Source organism: Onychostruthus taczanowskii, unplaced genomic scaffold (assembly GCF_017590055.1).
Source record: "Onychostruthus taczanowskii isolate IOZ18803 unplaced genomic scaffold, ASM1759005v1 scaffold29, whole genome shotgun sequence".
NCBI lineage: Eukaryota > Metazoa > Chordata > Aves > Passeriformes > Passeridae > Onychostruthus > Onychostruthus taczanowskii.
Window position 1 is genome coordinate 6684370 of NW_024500239.1, and position 17862 is coordinate 6702231.

The following is a 17862-nucleotide window of genomic DNA, read 5'->3' on the forward strand; positions in this document are numbered from 1 at the left end:
AATATGATCTGCTAAAAATCAGACAAGTGAGCAGAAACAAACTATGACTTCTGCCCCAGGGGTAATGGAGATGGAGATGAATCCTGACAAGCACACACATGACAAGACCTAGGCAGAGCAAGAACGCGTGACTCACAAATTGTAGTGGCACGTTCTCTCCAAGGGCCTCAGTGTGCAGTAATGCCTGAAAGATCTCAACCAGGATCACATGATGCATACAGTGGTTGGCTGACTGTTGAGCCATATATTAAAACCCCAACAAATTAAGAATAAAACAGCCTCTGGTGAGCTATAGCCCTAATTAGAAATAGAATTAACAGGTATTAGATTAGCAGAATGCCTGCCAGTGATGTATGGAGGGGATACCATTAAAGAGACAGACTTTTGGTGTGTGTTTATGTTCCTCTGAAGTTGATCCCCTTTTTAATTATTTCTGCCATTATGAGAAAGCTAGCAGGATTCTTTCACTGAAAAGACGAGGACAGAGCTGCAGAGAACTTCATCAATCTTCAAGGATGAAAGATGGAGAATGGGGGAGTTTTCCACCAGTCACTTTCTCTTCTCCTGGAAGTGTTCTGCTGAAGCTGCTTGCATCCCCTTACCCTGTGCCATCTCCCACCTCCCAAATGGTGAGTAAAGTTAGTGCCACCACTGACCTCACTGTCGCCACTATTTCCCTTGCACGTGGGCATGGATAGTTTCCTGCTGTTGGAGTTTTCTGTGAAATGAGCTCATGTTCAGTCACAGCCCAGATCTTTGGAGCTGAGTATTTCAGTCTCCCAAGGTGTTTTCATCTGCTTTTACTTCCTTTACAGCTGCTTCTCTTTGTCCACTCTGGTTCCTTCTTTTCTCTGTTGTCTCTTGTTATTCCTTTTCTTTCTGCTCCTTCTGGACCATTTTTTTCCTTTTCCTTTTTCAACTTACATCCTCTTTTTTTTATCTCACTTTATCCATTCTGCACAAAATGCAGGTCTGCAGTGCTTGTCCCTCATCTTGCCAGATCAGAGCACTGTCCCTTCATGCCATCTGAATAAGGGTAATCCTGGACACAGACATTGCATGCAAATCTTCATGCAAGCGTGGATACAGCAAATACTCAGAGCAGAGCAAACAGCAGTGGCAATGGGGACAATCAGAGGTTGTCTCATTTTTTAGTTCATCAGTGACCTCATTCTAGCCCATAATCCTGGGATTCTGAGTCTGTGAAAGAGACCCAAGGATTGTGTCCCTTAAATCCACCAGAATGGATTCTGTAGCAAGCCATCTCTCCTGAAGTCTGCTGGAACTGTAAGCATAGTGTTGGTCTGTGTCCCTGCCAACTCTACTGGGTAAAATAAAAACCACCAGTTTCCACACTTAAATATTGGAGGGTCTCGTTTCCACAGTCCCACTGCAGTGCTGCTGTGCCTGATCACCTGTCAGGTATAGTGGCCTTGCTGCACTTACAATGTAGAGCTTTTTGGTGCAGATATAGTGGTTATATAGTCATGATTATGACGAAATTACAGTCATGTCTTTGACTTTTAAATTCTGCTGTTCTTGCTCGTATCCCTCCCCAGAACTATAAACTTTTAGAGAAAGATGGACCATATTTGACTGAATAGGTTCTGTGAAGATGCCTTCTGCCAGAGCAGTCATGTCAAGGGAACAGATTGGCCGGACCATGATGTTCAGAAAAGTGGCACTTTTTGGAGTGTCCTTGGAGAAAATCAGGCATGGGTTTCAGTTTACTGAACACCCAGGAAGAATTGTTGTCCCCCAGGTTCTCAGGTAAGTGCAATGCATAGAAAATGTTTTAAAAACTGCTATTTTTAGGATGCAACTATGCATCTCAGTCTGGGTAGTCCAGTTTTTCCAACATGAAGTTCTCCTATTCAGGGTCTGAAAGCATTATTTACTTTCTCCTAGGTGTGCTCTGTGCAGATGGCATTGTCTATTTCCTTCCATTAGATGTGACTATAATTCATGAGGGATGGAGAGGGTTCCAGCTGAAAAGATGGAGAGATTTTAGCAATTCTGCTGTTCTTTTAAAGCCATGACCCTAAAAGGCACACATGGTATGAGTTGGCCAACAGTATTCTGGCAGACTCTGTAGACAGCTATTGAAGTAAATTTTTGGCAAGAATTTAGCTAACTGGGTTGTGACCACACTTTTTATATAGCTACTGTGGTTTATTTTGACATGGAGGGAGTGACGTGGCACACACACAGACAGCTTAGATTGTTACCATGTTAATGCTAAGAATAGAGACATCAAAGGGTGGCAAATATGTTACTGCAGTTCAATGAGTTTCTATTGTCATTGCAAATCAGCTTGATATTGATCAGCTTTGAGTATACCTGGATGTGGATCAGCCATCCTGAAGTATGAAGTGGATGCTGCATACCTCTAAAATACCTGTCTTCTTTCCCAGTGCAATCTCATTTTCTTTTTCAAATCTGTGCAATGATGACTGCATTTACGTGGTTGCTGTCCTATTCATTGACTATGTCTCAACCAGGAAAGGCATTAGAGAATTCTTGTTCTGCATATGCCCTATATATGAGGGCTTGAGATGATCTTCTGTGAGGACTTGAAGAAATAAGCTTCAGTTAGAAATTAAAACTACATTTGTATTTTATAGAATTAAAATGGTAGATTGGGTCATAAATGTGAAATCTATTTTGCTGTCATTAGATATGATAATTTCTGTTTATATATTTTCTTCCATGCACAGAGACACAGAGACACACATACACAGTGTTTGTCACAATTCAGTACAGCTGGTAATTTTCAGTTCACCAGAAACTCAGAATAGCAGAGAAATTGTTCAGTCAGGCTTGATGTGGAGAACAAGTGTTTGCACACACTCCTCGCTCTCTTTCTGGGAGGAAACTATCAAGAGAGGTTTGAAAAAGAAATGTCAAAGAGAAGAGAGTCAATACATTTTCCTGTTCTTTTTAATATACTTATTGCTGATACACAGGTGAGGGTTTAGCTGAGAAATGAAGCAGGAGTTTGGATGCAATATCGCTTTAACTGGAAAAGCGTAGTGAAGCAGGCAGCACTTTGCTACAAAAAAAATCTTCTGCTGAGTGTCATATCAACAGAAAATACTTGAGAGGGCATTCTTGAGAAATATCTTTTTCATCTTTCCTACCCTAGCAGACTGGAAATCTTAAGACCCGTCACAGCCCTTTGAGGAGGCAGGATTGACACACGACCAAAAAAGAGCTTGTTAGTTCAGGACATTAAAAAAAACCAAACTGTAGATGAACACAAACTGAGGGTAAAATATCTCTCTTCTACCTTTCCACCCACCAGACAATGTTCTAGAGAACAAGGTCTTTTGATTCCACGATTTCAATCATGCACCAAGCATCAGACAAAAGTCTCTTTTGGGGCTGAGTATTCAGCATGAAAAAAGCCAACTTCTCTCAAGAGTCACAGTAGATTCAACTGTACCAAGAAAAGTTGGAGCTATGTAGACACTCAAATCCAAATGCTCTCTCTTTCTTTCTCTCAAGGCCAAAATATTTCCTCAGATATACATATTCATCTCCATTGAAGATAATGAGAGCAAGTCTGAAGGCAACTGCACTGAAACCAACTGTTATTTTCTACAGTGAAATATGATTTTCTGCAGAGTAAAATATGTCTCTTTTAAAAAATGTGAATTCCATATATAAACTCTTGGCCTGTCTATATTTCTATATTTCTGAAGGATCCCTCTCTCTTTGCTGTCAGCTGAGCTAGGAGACTGACCACTTTATTAATTGGTCTTTTATGACAATGGGGAAAAAAACCCCATCCATTTTTGCTACAACATTAAGATTTAAAACTGAAATGCATCTTGTCTTCATGAAACAAATCTGAGATTTCATTTTCAGTTACATATATTTTATCTACATCCAAGAGCACCAGACAGTTTACTGAAATCCATCCTTCTCTGACATTGGCAATATCACAGTAAAAGATCTACATGTAACACGAAAGATGAAAGTATTTAACACATTATAAATATAGATAAGTATATTTTTAATACAGATACATTGAAGAGGCATGGCAACCAGTTAAGTTCCTTTGAAAATGCCAAACCAATTGTTTATCTGATGCACGAAGCTGTAGGCAAGTATCCTAGTGATTTGCTTGCAATGTACGAGCTTTTGTTCATATTACACAGTGAAGACAAACAAAATCTGCAAACTTCTCAAGTTTGTTTACAATATGATCCAATTAATTCACATATGATATTGAATAACCGCTTCTGCTGTATTTAGTTGCTAACCATTTATGACACCAAATATTTTTCCTAGTGGTTTTAGTATTCATGATCAGTGATGGGAGAGGAAGGTGTGAAATCTTGATGGGATTAGATAGGGGAGGTCCAGTTACATCCATGTGATTCCCTCAAGCTCACCCTGTATTCTTTGATGGGTTTGTTGCTCTGCATCTTTCTGGTGCCTCCAGTTACCAAGGTACATAATCTAATACTTACTGTTCTTACTCTTCACTGTAATAGACATGGAAAGACAAATTCGCAATATTATCTCTCCCACCTTCTCACAAACAGGCAGGCTGTCTATAGAGAGTTTTAAGCTGGAATTTCCTTAATGCTTTGGAAAATTTAAAAAAGTACCATAAAACTGCACAGTATTTTAACTACAAGAACAACTTCATGGTTACTTTGCTTTCACTGCAAATTGTGTGCATTCTCAGATCTTCCAAAACCTTTCTAGAGATTCCACCAGAAGATAGTTGGCATTGCTTCTCTGAGGTATACACACCAGCTAATTCAAGAAGAAGACAATTTTGGTTGAGTGAGTTATGAAGCAGTGATGTCTATTCTATTAAGTATTCTCATTCCAGCTGAATGTGGTTGCTTCATACTAGGTTCCAAGGCTGGTTCAATTATCCACTTACACAAAACTTACCTGTTCTATTGTTTGAGAATCAATCACAAACATTCATCTGCAACATATAAATGAATGTTGTTTGTGACATGTTGAACTGTTTGTTGGCTGCAGGTTGCTGTCTGATGTATAGTTCCTGTAAACGCACAGGAGCCACTCATGATGCATTCCCTCTCACTGTTGAGGAATTATTTCTAATATGTTCTTTTATGTGATTGTTTAAAAATATTTTAAAGCTTATTAAAGATTTTAATGCAGGAAAAATATTAAATAATTAATTTAAAAGACTGGGGAAATAAGAAGTTTTTCAGTTTGTGAACAAGTGCCTTTGTCCACTTAAGAAATTAAGTGTGAAATGTGTGAGTGCCACTTAGCAGCCATCAGAAGAATAGATGGACAGAAGTTGTCCTGTAAAGGACCCTCTGGAATACAGCAAATATAGTTTGTTTCTCCCAACACCTGCACAGGCTGCATCACTGCTGCTATTTTCATCCAAATCCTGCCTATGGGTAATCAAAATCATCAGGGAGAACTCACAACAGTGAAACATTTGCTGTCTTGAGTAGTTGCAGTATATTAATCTGGACAAAAATGTGAGTGTGGTGTAAGTCTATTTTACAGACAGAGATTAGAAGATAATAATAGAAGCAAGGACTGACCAGTTATAACAATATGGATATCTGGGCTGTGTCTGCTCAGATGATCCATGCAGAAACAGCAGCCTCATATCATAGTAAAAATAGAAGGTGGCACTGCCTTGAAGAAACTACCACTAAAATCCTATGTAGTCCTGCCGTTAGGAAAGGGTTCAGAAGAGAGTAACAGGTCTGAAAAGCCTACGTAAGTATGATGGATGTAATATGCTATTAAGAAAGAGCTTAAAAGAAGGGTCATGCCAGAAAAGAGCTGTTGAACACAAAAGAAAATGGCAGAAATGAAACTTCTCTTTCTGGAAAGTAAATGTAGATAAATCAAGGTAGAAATTATGTGCCTGCTTCTTGGCTTGGTTAGTTGACCCCTGGAAACTACTTACCTAGACATCAACTTTGCTTCTGTCACTTGAAATCGGTAAGCCAGTACTGGATATATTACAAAAGTTGTATTCCACCTCAGTCAGGAGTTCTGAGTTTGCAAGTGTTTTCAGGTGTTGGACCAAAGAGGTCAGCAATCAAGTAATCCCAAAGACCCTGCTAAAAAGAAGGAAGTGCTTCAAAAAACTTACTTGGAAAGTAAGTGGAAATATTAGTCACAGACTGGAGCAAACACATTTATACAATGCTATATATAAAAGCAGAATAATTTTATGCACTGAACAGTAAGGAAGTTTTCAATGCTGAAATTTTGAGCATTTCACCACAGTAAAAAATAATAACTGGCAGCTTGCCTGTAACAGAGGAATCTCATCTAGGCTTTTGTGCGGAAGCAAAGGGTCTCATAGCACTTGCAGCTGAGTTGCAATGCATCTCCGGCATAAGCATCATTTGATAACCATTATGCTTTCTAATCACTTTCTAATTAAGCTGTGTTATCACAAATATGATGTGCAGCTGTACTTTATTTGTCATATTCTTCCTTGGACTTATTGGCTCCAACCTGTAGTCTAATTTTCATACTGTGGAGCTGCCTGAAAAAGTTCATTTTGTCAGTTGGGCTGCTACGTTGAAAACTTCATTCCTGCTGCAGTCTGTTACCTATGCCCATCTCCTTTGATATTTCCCTCCTTTCTTTCTTTCCCTGCCTTTCCTCCCTCGTTTTCCTTTCCTTTCCATTCCTCCTTCCCGTCCCATTTTCCTCCCGACAAAACCAAATAATAGCAGCTTCTGGGCAGAATTTAACCATCTTAAGTCTGAATGACAATCACATTTTCAAATGTTTTTTTCATCTTCTCACCCAAAAATACAATGTATTCACATCATTGGCTCTAATTGCATTTGTAAAACTCATTGACATCTTTCATGTTTTGCACTGCTTACTTGTTTCATTTAGTGCAAAAAGAAATGCACTAAAGTGGACTGCAGCATTATTGAGGCATAATGTTTCACCATAAGAGGTCTGGATACCATAAAAAATCCCAAATGGATACTATAAGTGAGATGAGGGAATCTCTACTCTATTCTAAATGAAGTTAAAACCATTCTACTGACTTCACTATCAATGCTGCGAGACTGCAGTACAGAATATCCTCTCAAGACTTTGCAGATTTAACAAAATTATTTGTTAAAGAAGAAGAGCAATTGTATGTTTCTGCACCACCCATTACCTAAGAGGAAGGAAAAAAAGAGAAAGCACAGTTAGTTTTATTCAGTACTACTCTTGGTTACTACTATATTATTTCTAGGTTTATGTAACTAATGTTACATAATGTGTGCAACAATTATCGTAATATTTCTATTGTAGGTTTCTAAAGAAATGAAGATTTTAAAATGTCTGTTAACTACCAAGGTAATGTTTCATCATTCCCTTATTTGGTGGTAAAGCAAATTCAGAATTGAAATTATGAATCTCCATATTCTCATGCTATACAAGCAGCATTAATTAATTCAACATGACAAGCTTTGTGAAGTATCTGGGTAAGTCAATCTAGTATCATTTTGTTCATGAAGCCCAAAATATAGACTGACAAAGCACAAGTATGAAATGCATTTCAATCAGTTTAATCAAATAGAGTCAATGTAAAGAAAAGGGGCATTGTCAAGATGTGTCAGTGAACATTTGACCTGCCTTGCAGTTAATATTGTTTTTGTGCAGATTTCTCTTGGGGGGATACCCGCTCTGCTCTGCATTTCAGTTCTAAAAGCTGAAAATTTTATTTTTGATCTGGTGAGTGGAAATCTTTAGTAGGAATGATATGGGAAAATATCACTTGCAAATCATTATTCACACAAATCTGAACTTGTGAAATCAAACCCTTTAAAAAAACTAGACTATTCAGTGTGACTTTGACTTGATTGTAGGAATTTCTGCTTTCTCTGAATGATCTGTTTTGTCTGCTTTGTGGGATGCCAAAGATGAGACTATAGAGTACCAAATTCAAAATCTGCTTGAGAGTTTAGCTTGTTCTCTTGTCTTCTCTAAGACTTGCACAGGAAAAAGATGAGGGCACAAAGTGAACCTAGGCCAGAGCCAAGTGACCACAGAGCTTGGCAAGCTGTGACTTTTGGACAGTGGAAGGGGTTTGCCACAGACGGCTTCAGTGAGAATTCAAGAGGGATTCCCTGGTAAGATAATTCACGATTTCTCCCTGGAGAGACTACCCAAATCCGCCTTACTTCTCTGCATCCCAAATCTCCCTTTATCACTTTCCATGATCCCAGTGAAAAGCAAAGCAGAATGTAGGTCTGTATTTATTTCTGTCAATTTCTTCACAGATTTATTTTCACAGTGCTTGATCTAAGGCTATAGCTTCTGATCATGCTCAATATGCAGAATAATTTAATGGTCAAGTCATGGCACAAAAGGATTTTGTTTTGTCTGTAAATCTACTCCTCTGCCAGGGAATAATGCAGTTGTTTTAAGGGATTTTAAATCTGTCTGTTACTTTCTCTGAAAACTATAGATTAGGCAGGATTTAAATTCTCTGACTGAAGACACACATGTAAGCTCAGCAGAAACCAGAAACGTAGCTGTTAACATTTTTTCTGAAGAGAAGAGAAAGCTATGGGTGTGACCAAGATTTGGAGAACAATTTCAAAAGCACATTTCCCACAACAATATGTATTTGATAGCCTTGTTTTATTTTCTGACCTTCAGCTTTCTCTGCCTAAAAAAAATCATCACTGTCTAGCAGCTGTGGTGACCTCAGACACATGAATCAAGTTTGCCAGGATATGGAGAGAACTGCAAGGTGAGTCTCTAATAAATGCCTGAGCAAACTTCTCTATCCACCCCTTTGAAGTGTTGAGTGTTAGCCCCCAGGAACGAATGCTGACTTATCAATGCTAACTTTTCTACCACTCCTTAGAGGCAAGAGGAAACCCACAAATTCTATGAATTTCATCCCTTCTGATGATTGTCATTTGTATCCCCTCCTCTGATTCCTGGTGCCTTCCCCTCCCAAACGTTGATGGAGCCATTCCTGGAGCACACCAGAGCCTATGAAAGCGTGACCAGAGCACAGTCAAGCTCTGGGATCCCAGTGGACCAAGTCATGCTTCCAATATGTGCACACTCTAGTCTGAGCAGGGACCATTGTAATGACTCATCTGCAGGGCAGGTTCTTGAAGCAATGCTCCAAAGATCAGGACCACACATTTTTCTCAATCTGCTGATGTGTGAACCATGAGATGTTCACAAATCCGGAGAGCTCTCCATACAATTCAGTGTTTCTCGTGGGCCTCTTGAAACTTCAGTACCACGTGGAAGTGTTGCAAGTTCTTTTATGTGATTTTTTTGAATGCCTCCTTCTTCAAACTTTGATGGAATTAGTTTAGAGCTACATGGAAAGAATGATTAACTCCAGTTTAATGAACCACAAGAAAAGTTAATGCCTGGTTCCAGCTCTGGAGACACACCTGTATCAGTCATTTATTTGAAGTGGTTTACCCTGTAGCTTTATAGCCAATGAACTAGAATAAATTAAATGGTCTGAAGTGTCTTATTTTGATATTTGCAGCATTTTCTCCCCAATATTTTATATAAACCTTTCTCTTTTTCATGAATATATGCTGCTTAGTTCTTGACTAAAACATTTAACATTGTGAGAGTGGAGTATTTTGCTGCTGCAGTCTTAGACCTTCTGAAGAGCCTAATCAAAACCAGATTTTTTTCCTTTAATTGGAAAAGAAATGAGTGTTTTGCACTACACACTAGCTAGTTAGTGCTATCATAAGCAACCCCCTATTAATCACGTACCATTTTTTGCAGCTGTGTACAGTAACTGACCTGCCTAGATACACTATAACTGAAGCAATTAAGGATCTTTTGTATTTTTTATGTAATTACCACTTCTGAGCTAGGTTGCTAAATACTTGGGACATTTGGGGTTATAATTTCAAGGTCATTATATTTTTGTTCATCTCATTTCCTAGGAAACCTATTTGCAGACTTGCCTAAAGCATCCCAGATACTGTACATTAAAGTATGGCAAATTAATTCAATCCTACCTCCTTCCCCTCAGTAGGTGCATGTCCATTTTTCCAGCATCTAATACACAGTATATTTTTAAATTGTAAACTATTGCATGTTTTAATGATGCAAACAATGGAGAGACCAAATAAGCTAAAGAGCTAACACATTTATCTCTACATTTTGCCATCTGTTTGAAACTGCTGATGTAATTCCAGTTTTAAATTACATTAGATCCTGCCTTCTGGACCTCTTTCCCCATTTTTTTTTTTTTTAATTTAAGCCTTTAGAGAAAGCAGTGCCTTCAGGTTGTTGAACTACATAATAAGAAACTGTGTCTTTTACTGTTTTCAATCTAGACTTAAATTTAGGTTTACTGGACAAAGAGGTAAAGTGAAAGAATAGCTTTTTTTCCAAAATATGAAATTATTCCCTGTGTACAATTTGATGAGATCTGTTTTCAGCAATAATGCTAGCAACCAGCAGATTTGTTTATACTGAAGAAACAGCAAAGATTAAGGTTTGTGTTCTTGCATATTCTATTGTCTAATGATGGAATTTCCAGTATTATCTCTGTGTTTATGCTTCAGAATTAGTTGAATTTCTTTTATGTAACCTCTTCCCCTTATTTTATTGGCTTAGTTAACAAACTTGTGTTTATTTTTCTTAGCACTTCCTTTGCCTTTTCAGTCCACAGTGGCAACTCTCCATTCTCTCCTCTTCTGGCATTTTGTGGCTCAAATTACTTATTTGTCTGGATCTGATACTGATGTTGATCTTTTAAGGATTTGCTTACAGGCATGTTGGTCAGGGTCTGTCTTCAGCATTATCTATCAAACACATAGCCTGATTTCTGCACAGTTATTTTAATGTCTTGAAAATTCAGACATTAAAACATTTGCATCACATAAATAAAATTAATGTATTCTGGTTTACAGTTAATTTTAAAAAAAATGTTTTACTTTGTTTACATTCATTATATACCCACAGAACATAGAAGGACTGGAGAAGAACTTTGGAGAGAAGTTGGAGTTCTATGATAAAAAGTTTTCAGACTCCTCATTTGAATCGATTTTAAAAAGAGTTATCACATAATTAAAAATCAAGAAAAAATGCATTTCAAGCTGCATTTTATTAATCATAGCAAATTTTTCATAAGCATATTTTCAAAAGTCGTGATAGCATTTTAAAAAATTGTACAGATTTTAAGATGATTGGAACAACCTATCCATTTAGAATTTCCAAACCATACCAGGCAAAAGTCTAAAAAAAATGTTGGAATAGACTGGTTTGATTCTGATAGTTTTCTAGAAAGTTCAGATTGTTAGTGAAAATTACTTTCATCACAATATTTGCCTAGATTTAATTTAGAAAATTCTTTAAAATTAAATGAAAACCCGCAATGCTAAACCTATTTTTTTTTTGTTTGCTTTGGAAGGGAAACAGACACTGTCTTCATTTTGAATTCAAACAGATGATTTTATCTTTCACTGTCTGACTTAAAATGTAGAAAAATTGTTATTAATCAAATTTAGAAAATATAATTAATATGAAATGCTAGTCCTCTTACAGAATGGTGTCTAGGAGCTGTAACTGTTGTCTTACACAAATCTTAAATTTTCTCATTGAACCAGCTTCCAGAATGGTAGCAATTTTAGTGCATCATTCACTGATCCGTGCCAGTTTCTAGGGAGGAACCTTGACCAAAGTTTCAAAATTCCTAAAGCACTGCTACCTATAAAAATTTACACAGTCAGTCACTATGACTTCAGCTATCATCATGCTCAATGAAAACAAAAGTATGGAGATTGAATTGTGACAAACATAATATAGGCTTTCTACATTTCCTCTCCAGACACTGAAGCCAATGGCTAAACTAAAGTGGTGGCCAGCTGTTGGGAATATGGATGACTCCCTAGATTCTTTGTCTAGGCAGGCCATCACCAGTGGTCAAAATCTGAAGCAGGAAGGTGTAATATTCCCTCTCACTCCAGCATTGCTAACCTGGGCTGTATGGATATGGAAAAAGTCAGTAAGTTCCCATCAATTGTTGAGGACTAACTCAAGCTTTAAAGTGTTCAATTCTGGATTTTCAGAGGTTAGTATAAAACCACGTAAACCATTTATTCATATTTTCATATAAGACTACATTCTATGATGATTCATCTTGCTATGAAAATAAGTGCATAAAAGTTAAACCAGAGATGACCAGGTATGGTAAAAAAAAATATGTGTTTTAAATAGATCTGAAGCTGATATCACAGATTCGTCGAATCACAGAATGGCTTGGGTTGGAAGGAACTTTAAAGATTATGGAGTTCCAAATCAGAATCCCTGGGCAGGGATATTCAGGGCCCTGTTCAACCTAGCCTTGAACACTTCCAGGGTTGGGGCATCCACAATTTATTTGGACAAGGTGTTCCAGTGCCTCACCACCTGTGAGCAAAGAATTTCTTCCTATCACCTAGCTGAAATATCTCCTCTTTTAGTTTAAAAACTGTTCCTCTTGTCCTATTACTATCTGCTAGCATAAAAAATTACTCTCCCTTCTTTTCTAAGTGACCTTTCAGTACTCTCAGGCCCCAGTGAGGTCTTCCTGGAGCCTCCTCTTCTCCAGGCTGAACAGCCCCAACTCTCATCCTGTCTTCACAGGAGAGGTGCTCCACCCCTATGAGCCTTTTTGTTCCCCTTCTCTGGACCTGCTCCAACAGGTCCACGTCTTTCCTGGGATGAGGACCCTAGAGGTGGATGCAGGACTCCAGGCCGGGTCTCATGAGGGCAGAGTAGAGGGTCAGAATCACCTCCCTCAACCTGCTGGCCAAATATTATCAGTTAAAACTTGTTATGGGGGTTATATCAGCTTTATATCAGACACAGAGAGTCACACGCATATGAGCCTTTTTGTTCCCCTCCTCTGGACCTGCTCCAACAGGTCCACGTCTTTCCTGGGATGAGGACCCTAGAGGTGGATGCAGGACTCCAGGCCGGGTCTCATGAGGGCAGAGTAGAGGGTCAGAATCACTTCCCTCAACCTGCTGGCCAAATATTATCAGTTAAAACTTGTTATGGGGGTTATATCAGCTTTATATCAGACACAGAGAGTCACACGCATCAGAGGAGGGAGTGTGAATTTTCTGCTTACAAAAATACCGCTGACTTATGGAGTCTGAGCAGTGTTGCCCAAACAAAGAATTGACTCCACCCCAGCCTACAAAGAAAAAAATAATTGAAGTCACATTATTTCTTCAAATACTCATGATTCCAAATGTTTGGTAACCAGCTGCCTGTTGTGGTAATGCTCCTTCTTCTGCACAGAATTTGTATTCTAGACCTACATGAAATTAGTATACAAAATGAACTGAGTGAGTGATTTGTTGGAAGAAGTTTTTGTTGTGAAAATGCAATGAATATTTCATGGTTCAAATTCAAAGCAACTATAAAATATCAAGTTTTCCTCTGATGCATAAAAACAATTCATCATAACTGTTAAATACAAACCATATTCACTCATGGTATGAACCATAAATATGACAAGAGGTCCCAGAAAGTTGTAGTTATGGTTGAGAAGGAGTCTGCAGTGAATACAGTAAAATTCCTCCCAAATATTTTAAATAACACTGTCTTTCCTGATGATAGATTGTATTTCATCGGCATCAAGTTTTACAAATCAGGCAGGGTCACCAAAACTCAAATTTTTTCACTGCATCCCTAAAACAATGTTGTCCTGGGTTTCCTCCCAAAATCTGTCCCAAACCAAGACAAATATAACATTCAAGTATATAAAAGAATTTTAAAAAGTCAAAAAATATATCCTGCCAAGCCCTGTGCCAGTTTATTTGCAAGAATCTCCGACATTTTACCCTGTGTGCACACCAGGCCCTTCAGCGCAGCTCCTGGTCTTACAGAGACACTTTTGAAATGACAGATCTCATGGAAGTCAAAGGAACTGTTAGTAAATTGAAATGTAACACTAATACCATGGACTATATTTCTCCTAGAGTAAAATATATGTTGTTGTTCTTGAGATCTATGCTATTGAAAACATCTGATACTTCTTTAGCACAGTAGTGCATGAGTCCATATGATAGCAAGACTGATTTTTAAACTGAAATAATAATTTTATTTGAGTGATTAATTTATTTAGTAATACTGACTTTGTACATGTTCCTGCTCTATAAATCAAGAGTATTTTCTTACTCTTGATTTATAGAACTGCATTTCTTGAATGGAGGCATCTGCAGCAGCTGGATGGATGGATGGATGGATGGATGGATGGATGGATGGATGGATGGATGGAGGCCTGCTGTAGGCAGTGCTACAATCTGTGTGGTTTTACAGAAAAGTCGCTGACTGGGGCATTCTCTCTTTAAGGATTGAGCTGCCTGATTTGGACATAAAAACAGTGTAAAACTTTGGACAAAGAGCAGAAACACCATGGTTGATGTAGTGGTTCAGAGATATAATGGAAGTGAGGCTCATAGGGAGGACGAGTCTTTCAAAGGGCCAAGATTCCAGCCTAAAACTCCAATCAGAAACCTTCAAAAAAAGTCAGCAGACTATGAAGCATGAACATGAAACATGAACATTGTTCCTATTACTGAATGAATATATTTTCAAAGTGCATATGCCTGAATGTATTTACTTTAGAAGCAAGCTTTCAAAAACTCTTTGCGTATACAGCTTGATTCCAGCATTAATACAATTTGCAATGAGCTAGCTAATGAGCTTCTGGTTTTGAACGACTTGACTTTATTTATGAAAGATTAGACCCACTGAGAATCACATTATTCTTTTTTCATAAAGTATTTGAATCTAGCTACTGTAAGGTTGCAAAATACTGCAGAACAGTCAGATTCAGAGATTATTTAATCAGTAATAAAATGTCATTGTAGGCAGCATAGCAGTACTTCCTAAATCCCCCGATGCATGGTCGGCTTATTTCATTAGAATCTGTGCTGGCTGTTCTCCAAAGATGCAGAACTAATGCTATCTGCAATTATCGGATTTTGTTAAGCACAGAGCATTTGACAGTTACAGTGTTAATGAATGAAGAATAGCTAAGCAAGCCTCTAATCCATTGCTCATTGTTTGAAAAAAAAAAAAAATTAGAGCCCAGCCCTATCATACTTAGTTATAATATGACTCAAATCAGCAGAATAAATAGCTCTGCACCTTTTCTCCCTGTGAGGCAAATGTAATGCATTGCTTGATATTTTGCAAATGAGGGGCTTTTTACTGAGAAATCCTTTGCTGAGAACTAAGTAAGATGTAAAGTTTTCTAACAAATAGGGTTATGATATCTACCTATCATGGCCATATTCCTGCCTGTTGCAAAAATAATTTATTGATAGGTAAAGGAGGAAATAATCTAGTCTGCCACAAGAAATATCAGTACCTTTTAATTAGCCTTTAGCAAGTAAGTTATCACGGTGTGTATTGCACTGTGTTGATAAAGCTGTGGGGGGAAAAGACTGCAGCTAATAACTGGCTCTGAGTTCAGAATTGCAGAGTGTTTCGTGAAGCTTCTGGATGTTGACACATTCCAAGAGTGATGGAGATGTGGGTCACCTGGCAGAGAAAAAGGTGAGCTTGTGTGTAACTGGATCATGAACAAAGGACTTAAAATTTGCATTTGTAATTGTATAATATTTGTAATTGCCTAATATTTGTAATTGTATTTTTTGTCAATGTACACATTATATATTATAAAATTTAAAATAAAAATATTAATAATTCAAATACTTTCCTTAAGAAAAAGAGCTGAAAACTTGATATTTTAGAGCATATAGGACTACTAAAAGAATTTAAAATTGTTTTGGGAAACAAAAGCTCCATGTGGCATTTTTTTTACAATGTGGCATGTGACATTTTTTTTACAACAGGACAATACTTCTATTGATCAATCAAATTTAAAATATTTGTATGTCTCAAATTACATCACCATCATTAATTCTGATAGTGACAGCTAAGTTTGGCTTTCTAATGAAGCAGTCTTGTGATAAAACACAGTGGAAAAACAATGTATGTATCCTGAATATGTCCTTTTTCCTGTGTCTGCAGTCCATCAGCCCCAATTACTTTGCTCTTTTTCCACTGTCTGATTAACAGCAGCAACAGAGAATGATATCAAAAGTGAACAGTTTGGTTACTTTTCCCCTGCAATGTCTTGGTCTCCATCTGGCTGTTATCTGCTAACTGAAAACATTTTAGGGTAAAATGGGGAAATGGTTGTAGAAACCTACAAGGCAGGACACAGGTATGGCCATTAAGAGCTGTTGCTGGTTCTCATAGATGAGAAAAATAGTTATATTGTCTCACATTTCCATTGGCAGCAGACTTTGGATGGCTGAAGTTGTCCTACATAGCCACCAAAACTCTTGTCATGGACATACTTGTTGGCAGGGCCATTGGTGTCCCTGGAGGGTCCCCATCACACCCCTGACCCTTCGGACCTGGCTGTGGCTTTCAGCCCCTGCCTGAGCTCCCATCCCACAGTGCCCAGTGTTATGGTTTAGGAGTGCTACTCTCCAGTTTAGTGCTCCCACTGAGACTCTCCCAACCACGTGTTGCTTTTTTTGTCCCACTCCCTCTCCCCTCTGCATCAGGTTGGAGAGGGGAATTAGAGGCACAAAAGGTGTCTCTAATCAAATGGAAACAGATTAGATGAGGTAAGAACAGTTTACAGGAAACAGCAATGAGATAAGAAAAGAGATAGTAACAATATTAGTAAACAGAAGAGAGTGATTCACGTGCCAAATGCTCACTGCAGAGCCCAGCCTGACCACTGGTGCCCCCCAAACTCTCCTTCTGGCTCAGAACTGGACCCACACAGCTGTTCCCCCTGACTTGGAACTGGCAGCAGCCCAGCATTCCTTCTGCCACACTTAACCAGAAGAGACTCCCTCCTCCCCATCTGTGGTAATGAGGTGGCACAGAATAACCTCCATGTCGCAGCCATGCCCCTTCCTGCAAAAATGAGCTCTGTCCTGGCCAGAACCGGGAGACAGGGTGAGCAGGGCTGGTCTGGAGCTGCTGCTGGCATCCAGGCTGCTGAGGAGTCCCGAAGGCAAGAAACAAAAGAAACAAAAAAGAAACAAAAAAGGCTACCAGAGCAAGGCTGAACTACAGGGGAGGAAAAGGCAAAATCCGAGGGTGGTGGTGGCCATCCTTAGTGAGCACAGCGCAGCCCTGCAGAGCCCGGCCTGGCTGAGCAGAGTGCGACAGCAGCTTCATGGGCAGGCACGGGCACAGCAAAACCTGAACCACATCCACGCAGGAGACACAACCAGAAACAAAGATGCAGCACGGCCCAGGGTCTGTCCTGGAGTCAGTTATGCCTACGGAAGAAATGAAGAACGGGGCTTGGGCTTAGACGGAGCTCTTTAGCCCATGGGCCGAGGATGTGGATGAAAGTTTCAGGCCAAGCTGGACAGCGCCATTGAGGCCTATTGGTACACTCAGAGTTCTGAGGGATAAGCTGTTCCAAATATTAGAAATATGTCTATGACTTGTTATGAAAGATGACTGCTTGGTAATGATTATAATACTATATTTATCCTCACTTTAATAAATTTAAATATTGAAATATCAAGAATTTACAAAACCAGTTGTTTTGAGGAATTTTTTTTAAGATTGTTTTAAATGGTGCTTATAAATCTGAATAATTTCCCTAAATGGACACCAAACAAAATGAATTTTACTACAATGAGATTTTTGTCTAGAATCATATATTCATATGGAGAAGTCTGGTAGCCCAGTGATCACAGGCCAGCCCTGAAATTCAAATATGGTTTTTCTGGATTTTTTGCATTTTACCCATGCAGATTGCCCTGACTCAGGTTGTAGCTTTGGACAGTTGGCCCTGGAAACCATGGCCACAAAAGGAACTTCAGACTATCCCTAACC

The 17862-nt window shown here is 38.6% G+C and overlaps 1 long non-coding RNA gene across 1 annotated transcript; it reads left to right on the plus strand.

The window, feature by feature from the left end:
- The first annotated feature begins 1384 nt into the window (after positions 1-1384).
- On the plus strand, positions 1385-17490 carry LOC121337811. The gene is made up of 6 exons (XR_005952947.1): positions 1385-1770; positions 7291-7463; positions 7970-8111; positions 8644-8737; positions 15458-15540; positions 16727-17490. It is a non-coding gene; the product is annotated as an uncharacterized LOC121337811 (long non-coding RNA).
- The last annotated feature ends 372 nt before the right edge of the window (positions 17491-17862 follow it).